At 48.4% G+C, this 14,745-nt stretch overlaps 1 protein-coding gene across 3 annotated transcripts in view; it reads right to left on the bottom strand.

The window, feature by feature from the left end:
* LOC147436217 (histone acetyltransferase HAC1-like) overlaps nt 1-14,745 on the bottom strand; it is a 104,880-nt gene that overhangs the window by 79,425 nt on the left and 10,710 nt on the right. The gene's annotated exons all lie outside the window — the stretch shown is intronic.

A 14,745-nucleotide genomic window follows, 5' to 3' on the forward strand; every position in this document is an offset into this window, starting at 1 on the left:
TGGCCTCCTGGCTATCTAAGTATAAGGCTGAGTCATCGGCAAACTCAACGTCCAGTAGCTCATCTCCCCAAATAGGAAGTGCTAAGCCCCGAAGACCAACCTGCTGTGACACCAAAAATCTGCTCATCGCCTCCGCATAGAACAAAAAGAGAAAGGAGGCAAGAGGACAACCATGTCTGACCGAGCGTGTGAGCATGAAGCGTTCACCTCTCCCTCCTGCCAAAAGCACCTGACTTTGAGCCTGTCTGTACAAAGCTGACACCCCTCTGATCCAAGCATCTGAGAAGCCCATCCTGCCGAGAGTGCCCTCTAGAAAGTCCCAGTCAACTCTGTCGTATGCCTTCTCAAAATCGAGAAGAAGAATCACAAGGTCCTCACCACGGAGCCGTGCCAGGGCAGAAGCCTCCCAGAAAGTAAAGATGTTGTCAAGGATACTGCGTTCCTTGACAAAACCTGTCTGAGTCCCATGTATAAGGCTCTCTAAAAGTGGCTGAATCCTCAAACTCAGAGCCTTGGCAAGAATTTTGTAGGCTGAGTTGAGGATGGTGATGGGGCGCCACTGTCAAATCACATCCAAGGAGCCACCCTCCTTGGGAATGAGGTAGATCAGGCCCTCACTCATGCTGTCAGGCATCACTCCTGTGAGCAAAATGTACTGAAAAGCACTACAAAGACCTGGGCCAAGCAGGTCCCAGTACTCCAAGAAAAAGCTGGGAGTCAACCCATCCTCTCCTGGACAGCTACCACGAGGGAGGGCCCTAAGAGCCGTGTGCAGCTCCTCAAGCTGAAGTGGCATCTCTAGCCTCTCGCGCATCTCCTCTGTCACAAGACATGGCATCTGTGCCCAAACCTGCTCCCTGCATGCATCCTGCTGCTCTGACTGAGGCTCAGCCAACAGTAACTCACGTTAAAAGTCAGTAGCAACTGCACGCATATCCTCGGGCTCACAAGCAACTGACCCATCGGGCCTCCTCAACTGAATGACCTTGGCATGCGAGTGCCGAGGTCCCACTGTCTCAAAAAAATCACCAGTCACTCTATCACCCACCTGAGTCCACTGAGATGCCTGTCGATGAAACGCAAACTCATGACACCTCTCCTCTGTGCTAGCAAGCTCCTGTCGAGCCTGCTGTAACTGCTCCTCCAACCATGGACTGTCTGGATGCTAACCATGGACTGTCTCGATGTTGCTCCTGCATCCTCTGTAGTGAAGCAATGCCTCGTCTGAGACGCTGCTCCGCCTCTCTCACTGCAGCCCGGCGAGCCAGAGACTCCTGAAGAAAAAAGTGGCTAAGCTGAGCTAGGCCTGAGGCCACTCTGTCTGCAGGTGAAACCTGGCTGTCCATGCCCTCTGTCCAGAGAGCCTCTACCCTCTCTCTGAGTGCTGAGTCCAACAAGACCCTCTCTGGGATGCGAAGCATCGTGCTCCCACTCCTCTGCCTGTCTGCCACCGTGAGGATCACTGGTGCATGGTCCGAGAAGGATGTCCCTCACTGATCCCCCCAAGTCACTGAAGTGGTCGCTAGTGTAGAAGCGATCTATCCGCGATAGATTCACTCCTCCCACTCTGCGGTCCGATCTAGAGAAGGCAAGACTGTCTCGGGGCCTCACAAAACCAAAGTGCTGCCATGTATCCGAGACCCTCAAAGTCATACACAACCTCTCCCAAGCTGCCAACTCGACTCCATGCACAGTAGCATGGCTGCCACCAATCCTATCAGAAGGGTCCTCCAACATGTTAAAGTCCCCTCCTATACACCAATGATCGGCCTGCGGGGCAAAGACTCAGCAATCTATGACCAAAACTCTGCACGAGCACTTGCCACATTGGGCGCATAGATGTTCAGGAAGCCCATAAGGCCACCTTGAACCTGCATAGTAATCCACTGAGCCCTGCCTGGCACAATAATCCCTCTGCCCACAATGGCCTGCTGCAATGAGTCCGCAATAGTCATACATACCCCACCCTGGATGCCTCCATGTCCAAAAGCAGCTGACCAAAAGGTATCATATCGTCCACGCAAAATCTGACCACATCGCCGAATGCGGCTCTCACACAGATGGTGCTCCTGAAGCATAAGGAGATCAATCTCTCCTCCCACAAGGCAACGCTGAAGCTCCTGACACAATCGGCCCCGCTGTCGCTGAAACTGGGGCCCACCTAGTCCCTGCACATTCCATGAGACAATCCTCATGGGGAGCGAGAGAGAACAGATGTTGCCGCGGCAACAAGACGGGCTATGTCACAAAACGGGAGCGTACACGAGCACTTAGAAAATCTGAAAATTATAATTCTTTGAAAACATGAGAGAAGGGAGAAGATCGACACAGTATTGGGGACTAGAAGATGGGCTGGTCCCCCCCCGTTAAGAGTATTCTTTTATTCAGGGAGAATTCTTATACAAGCACGAGAACCCGAGGAAACCCCTCCGTTCTGTATTCTTAGACCCAAAGGTCGTGCTTCCCCGTAAAGGGCTTGGGCACAAGGCCGTTCCTTCCCGTAAGGGACTTAGGCGCGAAGTCGTACTTTCCCGTAAGGGACTTAGGCGTGAAGCCGTACTTTCCCGTAAGGGACTTAGGCGTGAAGCCGTACTTCCCGTGAAGGGCCTTCCCGTAAGACGGGAGATTCCTCCAAAACAAACCACACAAACACGCTACAACAATTCGTATGGCGAATCCACAATAGATACCTGTCGCTCTTGCGCGGGAAAAACCGACTTCCGTGCTTCGTAGTCTCGCGATCTCTTGCGGCGGCAAAGTCTTCTCTTGCTGACGTTGGTACCCCCTTTGAGTGAGGGCATGTGGTGCTTTTATAGCTCCCTGGCCACGGCACGAATATGCTCACGTAGAGATCGCGGCCGGGGTTTGTTTTTTTTTTTTTTTTTAAATGTTTTGCGTTGTTCTACACGAAATAGGGAATGAGAATTCGCTGGCTGGTTTTGTTGCTTTATCTTCTAAGTGGCTGCCCACTTATTAAGTGGACGGCCGGCATATTTTAAAATTGGTCTGGACCTGCCCAAAAACTCAATAAAACCTTATAAGTTAAAACCAATGCATTTCACAACACTTCCTAGGCGTCCCTGGATGCAACCACATGCACGAATGCAATGCAAACATGGATTCCTCGCAGGAAAGCGTCTGCCTTCCCGCGATTGTTCCTGCTTTTCGTAAAAAGCTTCATTGAAACCATCTTTATTCTTGTGCTTGCGTTCTTACGCGTATTTTCTTACTCAGTTCGGATTTCCTCCTTAGCCTACGGGATGCCCCCTTACTGATGCACCCGTCACCCATCATGTGACGCATCAGGGGCACTCGTAACCCGGCACTTTCCACCGAACGTACGGAAACTCCTTCGCGATGTTTACCGTCACCCATCAAATGACACATCAGAGTTGTCCGTTCCTGATGGCAGTTCCTGTAGCTACATTCTTTTAACAGTTCTTAGTGCACATAATAAAATATCCTAAAAAAGAAATTAATCATTAAAAATAAGAAAATAGTCCAATTAGCAACATCCCTCTGGCTTCTAAACAGTTGACCTCAACTGTAGTGCTTGGACATATACCCCCAGTATCTCGGGATAAGCTGCTAATTCCTCCTACGTCATCCACTGAGCATCTAGATTCGAGTAGTTCTTAAACTTAACAAAATACTTCCGTGTTATCTTTCCGGATTTGAGAGACCGCTCCTGATAACTTACTATTTGCTCCGGTTGGAGTATTTCTTCTGTTTCCTCAACCTTAGGAGGTTCCTCAGCGCTAGGCTGGCTCGGAGGCGGTCCCACATACGGCCAGAGTAAACTGACATGGAAAGCATTATGGATCTTCCAATTAAGCGGTAGCTCTATTCGGAAGGTGACATCATTCACTCGCGCAATGATCTTAAACGGCCCATAGTAACGGGTAGAAAGTTTTACCACCTTCCCCTTATGAGACGGTTGTTTCTTAAGTCTTGCCTTCTCAAACTTGAGTAAGACTAACTGTCCGACTGTTAAGTCTAGTCTGCAGCTTTCTTATGCTTTTCCTGAGAGCGTAGAATAGCTCTCCTAACCTGCCCATAGGCGGTGTCCAAATCCCGGACAAATTCATCTGCTGCAAAGATCTTATCCTTAGTTAAAAGGATGGGTGGAAGCAAAGGCTTACCATAGAGAATCTCAAAAGGTGCTTTCCCCGTCGATGAGTGTATGGTATTGTTATACACATACTCGACAAGAGGCAAATATTTCTCCCAATCAGATTGCCGGTCTGAGACATAAGCTTTTAACATATCCAATACTCTAGAATTGGCTATCTCACTTTACCCGTCCATTTGAGGATGGTAGGCAGATGAAAAATTCAGCTTTGTACCAAGATTATCCATCAAGGCACGCCAAAAATTTCCTGTCATGCGAGGATCTCGATCACTCACAATTGACTTAGGCATTCCATGATGCTTAAAGATCTGTGCCAAGAAGACCCTAGCCATATGATCTGCTTTGATCGTTTTCTTGACTGGTATAAAGTGCGCTTGCTTGCTAAACCTGTCCACAATGGTCTAGATCGCGTCATTTCCAGTCTGAGTTCTAGGGAGGTCCATGATGAAGTCCATGGCAATACTCTCCCAAGGTTCATTATGCATAGGCAAAGGTTGCAGCAACCCAGGCGTCTTATGCCGATCATACTTCACTTTTTGGCAAACCAAACATTCCCTGACATACTTATCAATGTCTGCTTTAAGGCTAGGCCAAAAGAAATATCTTTCCATTCCTAAGGTTGTAGGGAGAATACCCCGATGACCCGCATAAGGCGGAGCGTGTCGTTCATCCATGATCTTCTTTCTTAATGGTTCCGCCACACATATGGCCTGATGGTGGTAGAGATAACCGCCCCGAATGGAATAGGGAAACTCATTCTCTCCACGATGTAGCTTTTCCCAAATGGTGGAGAAGTCTGGATCATTCGGATACAAATCCGGTAGTGCTTCTAATTCTTGGTGATACACCGAAGTGATAGCGTTCACCCTTGGCCGCCTAGACAATGCGTCTGCGACCACATTCTTACTCCCAACCGTGTGAAGGATCTGGAGGTGAAACATAGACAAAAAGTTTGCCCATCTCATCTACTTCTCAGATAGTTTCCTTTGCGTAAGAAAATACCGCAAACTCTGGTGATCAGTCTTGATCACAAGATCCGCTCCTAGAAGATAGTGCTTCCAGTTGGATAAGGCGTGAATCACAGCCGTGAGTTCCTTTTCGTAGATTGATGCATGCAACTCAGCATCCTTAATTCGTCTGCTTTCGTAGGCCACTGCATGGCCTTCTTGGTTTAACACTGCTCCGATGCAATCGCCTGAAGCATCGCAGTGAACCTCAAATGGTTTCCTTAAGTCGGGCACTATCAAAACAGGTCCATGGCTTAGCAAGTACTTGAGCCAATCAAAAGCTCCTTGTTGTTTCGATCCCCATCTGAAAGGAATCTTCTTCTTTGTCAAGTCATGAAGTGGTCCTGCTACCTGAGCAAATCCTCGGATAAACCTTCGATAATATGAACATAATCCCAGAAAGCTACGTACATCATGTACCGTAGTGGGAATAGGCCAATCTTCTAACACTCGAATCTTGGCAGGATCCATACTCACTTGATTGTGAGAGACTATATGGCCGAGATAGTGTATCTCTGAGAGAAAGAACTCGCTCTTCTTTGCATTCACATGCAACTCATGCTTTCGCAATTCTTGAAACACTAAGTCCAAGTGCTTCCGATGTTCCTCTTCTGACTTAGAGAAGATGAGTATGTCGTCAAAGAATACTCCCGTAAAAGCTCGATACGGGCTGAAAATGCGGTCCTCATGCGAGTGAATGTCGCAGGAGCATTGGTCAAGCCGAAAGGCATTACCAAAAATTCATATAGTCCAAACGTTGTGCAGAAAGCAGTCTTATGGACATCCTCACGGGCGATCCGTATCTGATGATACCCACTCTTTAAGTCTATGCGACTAAAGACACTTGCACCCTGCAACTTATCAAGTATATCATCAATCCGAGGGATCGGAAAGCGATTCTTGATTGTGATCTTGTTTAAAGACCTATAGTCTATGCACGTGCCATCTTTCTTCTGCACCAGTAGAATTGGAGAGCAGTAGGGTGAAGCAATTGGCCGTACTAACCCTTTCTCTAGAAGCTCGTTGACTTGCTTCAAAATTTCCTCTTGCTGAGCAAGACTTACCCGATAAGGGGGTTGATTGGGAGGCGAGCTACCCGGTATGAGATCTATGCGGTGATCTTCCGGGCGTACCGGAGGGAGTTCATCAGGAAGTGTTTCCGTGAAACAATCCTTGTACTTTTCAATAAATTGAACACGCTTGATTTCCAGACTAGAGAGAGAGTCTCTACTAGTTTTATCGCTTGCAAAAATCAAGTAAGCAGAAACACACTTCTTCATTTCTTTCTTAATGGAGATATGGCTTACAATTGGGAGCTGCCAATCTCCTGCATCAGCTTGAATCTTTATTTTCTTACACCCATGATCAAAAGTGTGGGTCTTTTCCACATAATCGGGAATAGGTGTCATGTGAAAGTGCCATGGCATACCCAAGATGATATCACATCCCTCGATGGGTGCCATCAAAAATGATTCGCGGTCCTTGTACTCGCCAATCCGAAGATTGAGTTGTCCTTGCACGGGAGTTGCATTGGTTGTCAACCCCTCGAATGCCGATCCGGATGTAACCGGTGTGCCAAGCTGAGACGGTGTGAGGCACAAACGTTCCGCAGTATCCAGGGAGATGAAGTTATCCGTGGATCCTGGATCATAAAGAATCAGTACTCGCTGGTTGTTCAAAGACCCCCAGCCCTTCAGAGGTTGACGCTTTCCTTTCTCCGTTTTAGTGTTTCCTTGAACATCTGGAATTGAGTTCGAGCTTGGCGGTGCGGGTTCCTTCCTTGCTTTTTCTTGCCTCGCAGAAGCTTGTTCTTGCCGTTGCTGCTTTAGAGGGCAGTCCGGTTTCATATGTCCTTTCTCGCCACAGTAGAAGCATCTTCCTTCCTCTCTGAAAGTTTGGAGTTGAGTAGGAGAAACGTACTTAGTTCCCTTGCCAGTGCCCTCTGGCTTCTTAGAATGATCATCGTCTCTAGATGGAGGACGTTTTCTTCCTTGGCCCCCTTGGTCATCGTAGACCCCTCTTTGTCTTGCACGGTAAGTGCTATGCTCCATCTTTCTGGGCGTCCCAGTTGAGTGCAAATCCTCAGCAATGATTGCTGGCTTCATCATCCTTTGAAGAGTATCATGCGGATACACCTTCATACTCTTTCGAAGCTGCGGTTGGAGACCCGCTTCGAACTTTCTTTTCTTTTCCTCGTCGGCAATCTTCATGAAGGGAGTGACCTTCAGAAGAACCGACCAATACTTGTCCACATAGGTTGTTACTTTTTCATGTTCCTTCTGGGCAAGCCAGTCCCATTCCTTCCGTATGTCCTGCTCGAAGTCAGGTGGAAGAAATTGTTCATAAACTTCAGATTTGAAGCTCTCCCAAGTTCTGGCCTGAGAACCTTCAAGAATCTTGGCTAGCCACCAATTACTTGCCGTTTCCTTGAGGTGCATCCCCACATGGCGTAATTTGGATCTTTCTGTGAAGTGCCCATTGGTAAAGGCGACTTCAAACTGTCTGATGAAGGACAGTACTTTGGAGATGTCTCTCCGTCCGTTGTAGGTTTCAAACTTGATGTCCTTGTCGCCCGATTTGAAGACTCTCATGCGATGTTGAGACTTGCGACCATGCTTCTTGAATCGAGGCTTATCTTTAGGTTGATGAAGAGTAGTAGTAGTAGCGGCTTCCTCCTCCTGACGAGATGATCAAGAAGTAGAAGTATAATCTGGAGAGTAAGATGGAGATGAGATAGAGATGTCCTTGCTCTTGTCTAGCAAAGAGAGCGCTTTTTCCTGGCCTTTCCTTGGAGGAGGCCGTTCATTATGATCCGAAGATCCTTTGTGCACCTCGGCACGTTCTTCTTCTCTTGCCTCCTGTGGTCTCAAGCCAACAGTGTTGTCTGGATGCTTGACTGCATCAGTTCCATTCGTTTTCTTCATTCCGCCCAAAAGCTTTTGGACGTCTGGCAACAATTAAATTTGTTGCAACTCCACAAGCTGAGCTTGCACTTGTTGAAGCTCCTCTTCAACGCTTCTCCCTTGGCTCGACATGGTTCTTCCCGTTCTTCCCGGAATCGTCCTTCTTTGCAGAGAAAGAGAGGAGTCCAAGCTCTGATACCACTGTCACAAAACGGGAGCGTACACGAGCACTTAGAAAATCTGAAAATTATAATTCTTTGAAAACATGAGAGAAGGGAGAAGATCGACACAGTATTGGGGACCAGAAGATGGGCTGGTCCCCCCCCGTTAAGAGTATTCTTTTATTCAGGGAGAATTCTTATACAAGCACGAGAACCCGAGGAAACCCCTCCGTTCTGTAATCTTAGACCCGAAGGTCGTGCTTCCCCGTAAAGGGCTTGGGCTGCGGGCACAAGGCCGTTCCTTCCCGTAAGGGACTTAGGCGCGAAGCCGTGCTTTCCCGTAAGGGACTTAGGCGTGAAGCCATACTTTCTCGTAAGTGACTTAGGCGTGAAGCCGTACTTCCCGTGAAGGGCCTTCCCGTAAGACGGGAGATTCTTGCAAAACAAACCACACAAACACGCGACAACAATTCGTATGGCGAATCCACAATAGATACCTGTCGCTCTTGCGCGGGAAAAACCGACTTCCGTGCTTCGTAGTCTCTCGATCTCTTGCGGCGGCAGAGTCTTCTCTTGCTGACGTTGGTACCCCCTTTGAGTGAGGGCATGTGGTGCTTTTATAGCTCCCTAGCCACGGCAAGAATAGCTACTCGCGTAGCGATCGCGGCCGGGTTTTTTTTTTTTTTTTTTTTAATGTTTTGCGCTGTTCTACCCGAAATAGGGAGAGAGAATTCGCTGGCTGGTTTTGTTGCTTTATCTTCTAAGTGGATGCCCACTTATAAAGTGGGCAACCGTCATATTTTTAAATTGGTCTGAACCTGCCCAAAAACTCAATAAAACCTTATAAGTTAAAACCAATGCATTTCACAACACTTCCCAGGCGTTCCTGGATGCAACCACATGCACAAATGCAATACAAACATAGATTCCTCGCGGGAAAGCGTCTGCCTTCCCGCGATTGTTCCTGCTTTTCGTAAAAAGCTTCATTGAACCCATCTTTATTCTTGTGCTTGCGTTCTTATGCGTATTTTCTTACTCAGATCGGATTTCCTCCTTAGCCTACGGGATGCCCCCTTACTGATGCACCCGTCACCCATCATGTGACGCATCAGGGGCACTCGTAACCCGGCCCTTTCCACTGAACGTACGGTCACCCATCAAATGACACATCAGAGTTGTCAGTTCCTGATGGCAGTTCCTATAGCTACAATCTTTTAACAGTTCTTAGTGCACATAATAAAATATCCTAAAAAAGAAATTAATCATTAAAAATAAGAAAATAGTCCAATTAGCAACACGCTATCTTCGAGGTAGGCTTGGATGGGGAGTAATCCGCATCCGAGCGTCCTCTAGATAGGCGTGACTCCAGTGAGTGCCTAGCCCAAGCCCAAGCACAGCGAGCCGTGCATAAAGCAACCTCCTCTGTCCTCATGAATGTATACATAGCAAGGCAAACACTGCGTATCAGCAAAGAAGTATACCACAATGTGCCTACATCCTGTTGAGTCTGGGGGTGTCACCGCAAACTTGGCGAATGGCCACAAAGTCTGCAACATATCTGTAACTCCAAGTTCTCCCATGTGGTGAGAGAACTCTAAGACCTGTGTATGCAACCATCCCACCACTCAGTCGAGGGACCACTCTGTCTCGGCCCTACCACAGAGGGGGAAGGAGAAACCAACTGCTGAGTCCAAGGCCTCTGTCCCCCTAGCGGCGAGGAACAAAACATGGACCCTGAAGCAGGCTGCCTCATGGTCTGCTGCGGAATCGCCGAGAAAACGAGTGAACCCGTAGTCGAAGAAGTCCCAGCGGCGTCGGATGTCAATGCTCGTCAGTCCATGAGGGATAGCTGCAAGGGAGGATGTCTAAATCTGCAAAGGGGGCCGCAAGAAGGGCTGACCCTCTCTCGCTAGGCGACTCGAGGCAAAGGCGCTACCAATCCTAAAAAGAAGTGGTAAGTACTCTCTCCGTAAACCCAGAAAGCAGACTGAGATAGGGATGTCTGCCTCCTCTACTAGAACATCCGAAGCCGGGTCAAAACCATGTCGCCACTGTCGAAAGTGCGCGCGTGATGCTCGGATCGCCAGTGGACTCATAGCTATGACCTTGGACGCCATCTCGGAGGCCTCAAACTCGATCTGATAGTAACCCTGTCCGAGAATCTGGACATCCAAGATCTTGCCCACCTCAGCGAGAAGGGGGGCATGGAGAAGGCCTCGCAGCTCTCCTCTGCTAGGTCGGGTGCTGAGAATCTTGCAGATGACCGAAGTCGCCTGCAATCGCTCTACCTCTGCGGCAAGGCTCGCTTGCTCTCTCAGCGAGAGAGCAAGTCGAATGGTGGGCTCAGCGGGGTCGGCCGACGGGGCTTCTGACGAGTCCCTCTGTGGCGAAGCTAGAGCCTCCATCTGTGTCTGCTGCTGTGGCGTGAGAAGAAGGCGACGGGAAGATGTTGCAATGAGGCGCACAAAACACTGCCCCAATGACTGACGCGGTGCTGGAGGGCCAAATTGCAAATAGCTTACTGGGCGAAGAAAAAACCACAGCGGGCAACGGGCGGGGGCGGGGGCGGGGGCGGAAGGGGGCAACGCGGGGCAGAAGGCAGGGCAGCGGGAGGGTGGACAGCGAGCAGCGCTGGGGCGGGGGGAGCGATGGCGCAGCGAGGGGGGCAACAGCAACGAGCGCCACTAATGAATATACTTTATCTTCTTTTGATAGTCTTTCTTGCGGATACATGCGATGATAAAAGGGTGTTGCTTACCACACAAGATCATCTATGGCATGTATATGGCACGCAATCGAGGACGTTTGCGATTTTAAGAGGGTGGTATGTAACGAGAACGTGGCAATTGCTAACTTGAGTTGTTGGTTTCTTTCTGATGATTTTTGTTAAATTTTTGGGACTCTTTTTGAAGTTGCAAATGACAGGACATTGCGTGACCAGTGTGAGACGGCCGACGGCCGAGAGTTTCACCCGCAGTAGGGAAGTGCAGGTCACCATGAGTTGGTTGGGCTAATCGGCACTGGAATCCGAGTAGTAAAAGGGTGTCCAGGCTCAGTTTAAAGTCGTTTAGGCCCCTCGCGAGACTTATAAGTTGGTGGGTACTAGGGAATTAACTCAACAGAGGCAAACTGGACACATTGCGGCTCCAGGCTGATCTACCATATCTGCATGAAGAGGGGGCGCCCATTTCAACAGAGGGGGCTGATTTCAGCCCATAAGTGTGTGCTACAGTGTGTGAGTAGTCTCCCTTTCTCTATGTAGCGCGACGATTTGCTCTCGTGCATCTCTCTCCCACCTTTGCACATATGGTAATGCCCCACTAGTTGGACTTCTCAGATCACCATGTACAGTTCTAGGGATTTATGCGCGTTTGCCAAGGAAAGAGCCTTCTGTACAAGAACCGGATTAGCTAATTGCTAATCCCCTTCAGGTACGCACAGTTCCATCGCGAAGGAATACGAAAACGGACAGTTTTCTCGCGTGAAAACTCGTCCGATTTATAGGGGAACTGTCCCATTGCATGCGGGAGCACCTGAGACACGCGTAGGCGTGCTCGCTCCGCTCGAAACGGTCCAAAAAAGAGAATTACAGCCTGCTGTGTTTTTCTACAGGTTTAGGGTTTTGCACCTAAACTGCATGGAATCGACGGGGGAGCCTCGGAAAGGCCTTGGGATGCGTGTAGAGGGCAGTAGGCACCTAAAAGGAGCAAAACAAAAAATTACAGCATGCTAAAATTGACCTGCGGCTCACAGGAAAGCTTCCATACCGCAAGGGAAAGTGTCCTTGACGTGTACTTTTGACCTACAGGAATATTTGCGCCATTATGCTGGCGAAATTGGGTCATAAACCTGCAATTACAGCCATGGACAGGTTTGGACAGCTTGGTGAGGGCTAGGTACAAGGGTTTGGATCATTTATTTGCCAGGGGAGCTTCGGGAAAGCATTGGGTGCTTGTACAGGACAACTTAGAGAGATTTCCCACGAGGAATCTCGTCTAATTCAAGGGGCAAGTGACCCTACAGGTGTGAGAGCTCGAGGGCTACCAAGAAAAGTGATCTGCACGTGGATCGGAGTGCAAAACAAAGAATTCAACGAGCTGCGATTTCTCGCCAGGCTTTGCAAAGAGCTCTAAAGTGCGTGGAAAGTCTATGTTTGCTTGGGATTTTGTCCGTGGAGACTTCTACTGTGGCGGGTTGGAGTAGAGGAATTTCGGCCCGATAAAAGTGGGGCATCTTGTGGAAGTTTATAGGTTTTTCTCAAGTATAATAAGAATAAAGAAATACCGAAAGGGGCGCCAGTCTTTGGGGCCAACAGGGTGTTGTTGTCTGCTTGGTAGCTCTCTAGCTGCCAGGCCGTGGTTTGTCTTTAAGTGTTAAATTCCAGCCACAGGCTTATTTGTGAAGTTCCTTTGTGTCGTAAAGTTAAAGTAAAGAATTTCGGGTGAAAGCCAAAGCCTATCGCCCTACGAGCCGGTTTCAAAATTCCGTTGCCGGGACATCAATCACTTTTTCCTCAAGAAGTGAGCCTCGATTGTTTTGGGTAAAGACACAAAGTACAGGAACTTGGAATTACACTGTTTGACAGGATAGATCACACCAGGGAAGAGGGTTCCTCTTCACAGGACAGACATGAAATTCCGCATGTTCACCGTGCCAAAAAGTGGTCAAATTAGGGCTGATTTTCTGTTGCGTTTTTAGGGTTTGCAAGTATGAACCAAGATAAGATACGGAGTGTCACAAACCGGAGCGCATAACAATATAAAATACATTCGGATAAATAGGATTTATCACTTATTACTGAAGCCAGAGGATATAGAGAGAAATAAATAGAGAGAGAGAGATAGAGAGTGAGAAGATCGACACAGTACTGGGGACCAGAAGATGGTCTCGTCCCCCCCCATAATAGTATCTTTATTACTCAGGAGAAGTCTATACAAGCACTTGAACCGAACATATTACAACGTTTGTTCTAGAAAAGACTTGATGGTTCCCAGAAGCCTCAGCTTCCGATTCCTAGGGCAAAACCCTATTCCAAGGAACTTCCGTTCCTTATTCCAATTCCTCGAGAATCAAGGTTCTCGCCTCTGGCGCTCACCTTCCATACTCAGGGCATGGCATCCCTGCAACTCTTTTCCAACTCTCTTTCCAGAGTCCTCTTCCCCCAGAACAACTCTGATTTCCCGGACACGAAGTCCTTACTTGGGAATCCCAACTTCCGGATCACAACTTGAGAGACTACCTCTCTCCGATCCGTGGATCTACTTCCCAAACTCGGCTACGAAACCCTTGGGCTGATCTAGCTCTAGTTCCTCAGAGCGCTTTTCTCCTGCAGAAGCTCATGCCTTCCTCTGCTCCTACTCCCTCACGAAGAGGAAGTACACCTGCAATCAAATACTCAAAGATCAGAACATGAAAATCGTTACCTTCAAAGTCTGGACGCTCGAAACGCAACTCCGTTCTCGAAAAAGCAATTCCCCGGAAGAGATCTCTCCATAGAAAATCCTCTCTTCCAATCCTACACACATAAGAGGTGTGCTCTCGGGTTCCTTCTCGTAAATCAGCCCCGTCTACGACGTTTATGGGCTGAAAACAGAGAAAAACAGCAACTTGTCGCGATGGAAACACGCTTCGTAGGCACTTCTTCGCGAGGGAACTCGCGCACTGGGTCTTGGCGACATCTGGTACACTTGGGGCAACCATGGGCATCACCGGCAACGTCTTCTCTACGGCTGAAATCTACAGCAATATCTCCTCCTTGCAAAGATTGGTCCTCCCCTCTGAGTGAGGGCATGTGATGCTTTTATAGGCACGAATAGCTGCTCGCGTAGAGATCGTGGTCGTTTTTTTTTTTTTTTTTTTTCAAAATTTCTTTTTTTCATTTTTTTTTCCGTTCACCCAGAAAAAGAGAGAGAGAAAACGCTGGCTGATCTGTTGCCTTATTTATCAGATGGCTGCCCACTTATTAAATGGGCGGCCGGCGTATTTTAAAAAATAGTCTGAACCTGCCCAAAAACTCAATAAAACCTTATAAGTTAAAAACAATGCTTTCACAGCACTTCCTAGGCGTCCCTGGATGCAATCACACGCACAATTGCAATGCAAACATAAACTTCCTCGCGAGAAAGCATCTGCTTTCAAGAAAAGCAATCCCGCTTTCTCAGAAAGCATCTGTTTTTCCTCAAAGTTTCCTCTGAACCCATCTTCATTCAAGTGCTTGCTTTTCCTTGTGCACAATTCTAACACAGTTCGGAATTTCCTCCCGACTATGGATATTCCCTTTCTGATGCACCCGTCACCCACCTTGTGACGCATCAGGAATACCCATCACCTAGTCCTTTCCTACCGAACTTACGGTACAATCTCCTTCACGATGTTCTATGTCACCCATCCTATGACGCATCAGAGATGTCCGTTCCCGGATGGTCGTATACTTCTTTCCGATGCTCCCTGTCACCCATCCGATGTGACGCATCAGAAGTACCCGTTCCTGGTGGCCTTACAGATATTCCCGTTCTCAGAGCTCCCGTCATTACTTTGAACGA

This window comes from Adiantum capillus-veneris, chromosome 18 (genome assembly GCF_014529385.1).
Source record: "Adiantum capillus-veneris isolate H3 chromosome 18, ASM1452938v2, whole genome shotgun sequence".
NCBI classification, from domain to species: Eukaryota; Viridiplantae; Streptophyta; class Polypodiopsida; order Polypodiales; family Pteridaceae; genus Adiantum; species Adiantum capillus-veneris.